Here is a 6,142-nt window from a genome sequence, read left to right on the forward strand (position 1 = left end):
AAAAAAAAAAAAAACTAAAAACAAACAAACAAAAAAAGAGATAAGACCAGCAGATGGCTTAATGGTTACGTCACTGGACTCACACATATGTCAACAGTGGTTCAAGTCCAAGACCCAGCTAAAAACTCACTCTGGGCATGTGTATGTGCATGCCCAAGATCCTGAGAGGAGAATGGAGAAGGGATGGTGGTGTGGTCATCCCCCCGAGGGGTGATTTCTCGCTTTCTGTCTCTCTGTCTCTCTCTGCCACTCTGGCAAGCACACATACCCTACGGGTAAATCTCTCTAAAAATAGACAAAAAACTGAAGGAAGGAGAATTTCTGTGAGCTTCTCACTCCTTTCCACAGAGCCTCCAGCAATTTGTCAAAATAACCATTTCCATGATCCTACCACTTTATCCCTCAAGCAGCTCTTTGCTGTGAAACTGAATTCCTGTTTCTCCAGCGTTCAGTTCTCTGATGGTCCTTCCAAAACTGTTGTTGATTATGCAGTCTGTCCAGATTTTTCTTGTTAGAACAGCAGAAGTCAATGTAAGTGCCTTTCGTGTCAGAACGGATACTGGAAGGCCTCTCAGAAAAGTTATTTTAAGTGTATTGTTAACTCTATCTTCGAGGTACTTTTGCTCGAACTATGTCTTTCAGATTGTTTGACTCACTTGGTCCATGGCAAACTAAACATATTTAGTACTGAAGTATTAAGTTTATATTTAAAGATAAATGAGTAAATAAAAGATCTTTGTAGTTTGGGAAATCAAATACTAAATTATCTATTAAACATTGAAGTTACTATGTACATATTGCTATTTCCTTGAAGCTTGATATAATAAAATTGTAAATGATTTAATTCAGTATTATTAGAAAAAAATTACTACTGTATAATCTCTCTGAGACTTATCAACCAGCTAATAATTTAACAAATTTTCTAATAATAACCAAAAAAATTTTTTTTTGTTCAGTGTGAAAATATCTCCAAATCTTTTAATGCCTAATGCAAATCCATAATATAATACAGATGAATAAATTAAAAATTAAAAATTAAAAACTGGATTTAATTTTTTAAAAAAACAGCAATAATTTTCATGGAGTAAACATGAATTCTCTCTCTCTCTCCATATCTCCTTATTTTTATTCTCACTCTTTCAGAATTTAGAAGTATCAAAATAGTCTTAAGATAATCACTATTAACTGAGAGTCAATGTCTTACCTATTGATGTGAAAAATCAGAGAAAAGAAAGAACAAAAATGTAAGCTAAAGAAACAAGGATATGTGAAGATATTTTAAAACCATTGCCAGGGCCAGAAGGTGGGATGGTGGTTAAGGTTCTCGATTCCCACATGGCTGACCATTGTTTGAATCCTGAACTTGACAGATTGCTTTCACTTTCTCTCTATCTTTGGCATGTGCTATAATTAGCAAGTTAAATAATAATAATGATAGTAAAATTAAATAATTATTTAAAAAATTTTAAAAAGAAAAATTCTTTTCTACAAATAGTTATTTTATTTATCCCTAAATGTCTAATAATTTCTTGTTTTAATTTAAGTTCATTTTATTTTAATTTGACTAGAGAGAGACACAGAGAGAGAGAGAGAGAGGGAAAGTGAGAAAGCATGCCACCAGGTCCAGGACTTGAACTGTGACTGGCCATGGGGGAGTATCCAGTGCCTTAACCACCATGCCACCTGCTGGTCCCCAATGTCTAATAATTTCAATACTGGGTAAAATGGGGAGTGATTTTATTTAAAGCCAATGAAGGCATAAATTTTTTATTGTAATGGCCCCTTCTTCCTTTCAAGCGGCTTGACATACTCATAAATATTGAAAAAGAATTTTCTCTATTGCTTCTGTCCACTAATGAATACTTCAAAGATGATGCAAAGGTTGATGATGAAGACATAATTGTTGGTTATAATTATCATAATTATAGTTTTCCAGTACTTTCAATCTTTTCTCCTATATCTGGGAACTTCTTTACTCTGATCATCTGAGAGAGTTTTGAGCATTCTCCCTACCTAACTTAGAAAACAGCAGCTCCTAAGAACAGCAATCTTATTACCTCACAATATCTTACAGCAAAGATGCTAAGAACTGATTTATGCTCAGCGGAATGGGCACTTCGCCTAGGCTATGAACCAGAAGCTAACGATGGTCAGAGAAGGATGGCCTTAGGCAGAAGCTGAGGCAGGCCCCATGATAAGAGAAGTAGGGGCCCATCCACCTATAGTGATGCCCAGAACCCAGTGGGAGTGTCCAGTGTCCAGTGTCCTCAGGAAGTGGCAACATGGTTTAAGCTATAGCACCCAGAGTTAAGCAGAAAACACAGCAGCAATCTCACTGAACTGATTTTGAAACTTGAGTTTGGCTGTGTTTCTGCCTGGAAAGCTTCCCTCTGTATTGCTAATTTTAAACTTGCTTCTCCAGCTTCTCTAGTGACCCAAATACCATTATCTGAAATCAACTTGAACTATTTTTCGTTGTTTACAAAGAAGGTTGGCTAGTATTGAAGCCACGATGGATACTATAATTGTTTTAAGATCAATGAAAATTACAGTTTTGAATTTGTGGCCACATCTTTTATGATACTGAAAGAGTGAGTTCTCTTCAATGATATATATTAATGAAATGTTGGCATACCAAGGGAAGTCTGGATTTCCATTAGGAGTAAGAAAAAGAAAAAGAAAAATCATTGCAGCAATTGCAATAAAAGTGTTCATGAATTGCTCCCGGGAATAAGAATGAGAACCAGTGAGAACTTCCCAGGAAAGAAAGTACCAATGGGCTTTTTGGAACAAGGACAGCTAGCCTTAAGTGTTAACACAGTGCTACAATGTGATCACACATGTCTCCAATTTCCTTCTAACTATTTTGTAGAGCCTTGTGGAGGGAAGATATTGGGAGGATGTTTTGTACAGGTTGATGCCATAAGAAAAGAGAATTCATTAACAGAGATCAATAGCACAAAAAAGATTAGGGCCAACAGTGGTCAGAAAACATGCCCACTTTCTCAGAGATTTTTTTTGCCACAAGTGAAGCCAGGTTTCCCAAAATGTTTGCAATGCAGGGTTTAGGGATTTTTCCCAGGTATTAAATAAAAATGAGAGCACCAATTTGCTATAATTCTAGGGAAGAGCATGTAGTTGACATCTATTAAGAGGTTACATGTAGGTGAGAAGGGGCGGGTGGAGGCCCCTGTCGACTACCTGGTCCACCTGGCCCAGCCATGATTAAGGCGATTCTCATCTTTAACAGCCATGGCGAGCTGCAGCTCTCCTCGTTTTACCAGCCCTACAGTGAAGATACACAGCAGCAAATCCTCAGGGGGACTTTCCTTTTGGTATCTGAAAGAGGTGAAAATGTTCATAATTTCCTGGAAGGAGGATTATGAATGGGAGGATCTGACAACAAACTAATTTATAGACATTATGCAATGCTATATTTTGTCTTCTGTGTGGATTCTTCATAAAGTGAACTCAGCATTTTAGATCTCATTCCAGTATTTGTGGAAACATTAGACAAGTGTTTTGACTGTGAACTGGATCTAATTTTCTGTGTAGACTAGGCTTCTAGTATTCTTGCAGAAATGGTGATGGGGGAATGGTATTAGAGACCAACACGACTGACATTGTTACACGAATTGATGCTCAATAAACTGGAGAAATCTGAGGCCGGCTTCGCAGGATCTCCAGTCTGTGCTTTATCAGCTGTAAAAGAACATGAATCTTCCTGAAAGTCCAAGAAATATTAACATTGATGATATCAGGATAAAAGCACCAAATCTGCCCTCTTTTAAATAAAAAAATTATTGTGGAGAAGTTTTTGCTATAAGGTGTGGGCGCTCACCAGAAAGAGAGAGACAGAGAGATAGAAAGTGAGAAATCACCCCCCAGGGGGATGGCCACGCCGCAATCCCTTCTCCTCCATTCTCCTCTCGGGATCTTGGGCATACACGCACACGTGCCCAGTGTAAATTTAAGCCACTCGAACCATGGTCGACTACATGGGGGTTCAGTGACATAGCCATTACAACAACTGCTGGTTCCTAAATAAAAAATTTTAAAAAGCCACTTCCAGGTAAAATCCAGGGAATGTCGTCTAAGTTTACCATGTAGTTATTTACCAAAAATAAAGGATGAAAGTTTTACCTTTTACTCTTGTATTTAAGTCAAGGAACTGTGTAGAAGTCAAGTAAAATCAGCATGAAAGTTCAATGTTTTTTCTCTTGTTCGGTGATTTTAAGGAAATTGAGTAGCTGTGGTGTTTTCTTTTCTTTTCTTTCTTTGTTTTCCTTTTCCTTCCTTTCTCTTTCTTTGTTTCTTTCTACCTTTTTCTTTCCTTTTTCTCTTCTAAACTATATTCCTATGCCCATCAAAGGCATGTCTCTAATGTAGTGGCTACCACAGTATTTCAAAAGGTGTTTGAGATATTTCTTTAATTATGTACAACCCAAAATGTTGGCGTTTTGTATGGATCAAGAGTGTGGTATTCCTTAATTCTTTCTGCTATTTCTCATAATTGTTATTTAAAGAATCAAGTATGTATTACATACAAACATGAGATTTTTCTCTTAGTTTAAACTCCAAGGTGAGGTCAGCAAGTGGTATGGTGGTTAAGACACTGGACTTCTACATGGCCCACCATGGTTCGAGTCCCAGACCAGGTGGCTTGCTTTCTCATTCTCCCTTTCTCTATCTCTGTCTCTCCCTTGTCAAATTGAAGAGTTACAATAAATAAATAAAATAAAATAAATAATTACACTGTTTGAAAAAAAGATATTACCTCTATAGTGACTGCAACAGGGAAATTCCTTTACAACTCATGTTTTCTAGACCATATAAATGTGGTGATAAGAAAGACTTTTCATATGTATTTTTCATTTTTTATTCCCTGAATTTAGAATTTTAGTCCCAACAAATTATTCCCTAGTAGCTCTGTCCCAGGTGTGAGATGGCAGAGAATGGAAAGAGGTAAGATGGAGTGAGATAAGATGGGATAAAATAAAATGAGGTGAGCTGAAACAGGGTGGGGTGGGCAGGAATGGGGAACAAAGCTGACATGCTCAGCTTCTCTTCTATAGCCCATCTGCCTCCTCTTCTTTTAGTTCACTGTAATAATGTTTTAGTCACAGTGAAAACTGGAAGTTATAATTATGACACGTCCATCAAAGCGTCTGTTGCTGCCACAGAGGTCACTGTCCACCTTGTGACTTGCACAGGATAATTATGGGACTTTCATTCTCTAACAGGAACAGCTGCAGACAATTCAGTAGGTCTTCAAGGCAAAGTTCTTGCCAATCAAAAGCCTTCATTTCCAGTATTGCAGTTTCTTTCATGACCTGGCTATGACCAATGTGCAGCATTTACTGCACCTCCAAAATCATCTAAGACATCCTCTTTGCTTTCAATCATCTTTATGCCTGCTCATTTCCTAGAAGATCAGACACAAATCCAGGTGAAATGTTCAGCCTTAATTCAGTATAAATATTCAAGAGATACCAGGAGGACCTCCATGCAAATGGATGGCCATGTGTGGACACAGCCAGAAGGTGGCCTAAAGGGACCTTGGAAGAAATCAAACCAACCAACTCCTTGATCTAGGGCTCTCAGCCTCTAGGAATGTGAGAAAATAAATTTGTTATGTAAGTCACTCAGTCTCTGGAATTTTGTCATGGCACCCCCAGCAGACAACACAAGTACTAACGTGCCAAGGGTGATAATGAATTTCACCCTTGAGCCACATCTTACCTTTACTCTTTAAATTAAGGGAAGTTCCCTTTATTGGACCTAGGATAAGAAAATTATAAGAGGTTATTTTAGCTTTGGCCTCAGTATCAAGGGAACATCTTTGTGAAGATATCCAGTAAAAACTTGCAATATCCAGTAAAGATTTGTCAACAAAACTTGTCATTTGAGGGGAAAAGAATTTGCTATAAATATTGAATGGTGGTTGCCCATGTATATTTAGAAGACTATTTCAAGAAAAATTTTGCACACTATTTCTCATCCTGCCAGAGAAAGATGTTTTCCAGAAAAATTGTCATTACCACTTTTAGAGTCTGGATGAAAATATTCATTTTTGGAATACTTTGTAAATAATCACATGTGACAAATGTGTTATGTACTGTGATGCGGACACTCACACACT

General features: G+C 37.4%; 1 pseudogene; it reads left to right on the plus strand.

The window, feature by feature from the left end:
• The first annotated feature begins 3,221 nt into the window (after positions 1–3,221).
• On the plus strand, positions 3,222–3,795 carry LOC102486786 (AP-3 complex subunit sigma-1-like; annotated as a pseudogene).
• The last annotated feature ends 2,347 nt before the right edge of the window (positions 3,796–6,142 follow it).

The sequence above is a fragment of the Tupaia chinensis genome, unplaced genomic scaffold, assembly GCF_000334495.1.
Source record: "Tupaia chinensis unplaced genomic scaffold, TupChi_1.0 Scaffold000057_1, whole genome shotgun sequence".
Classification (NCBI taxonomy): Eukaryota; Metazoa; Chordata; class Mammalia; order Scandentia; family Tupaiidae; genus Tupaia; species Tupaia belangeri.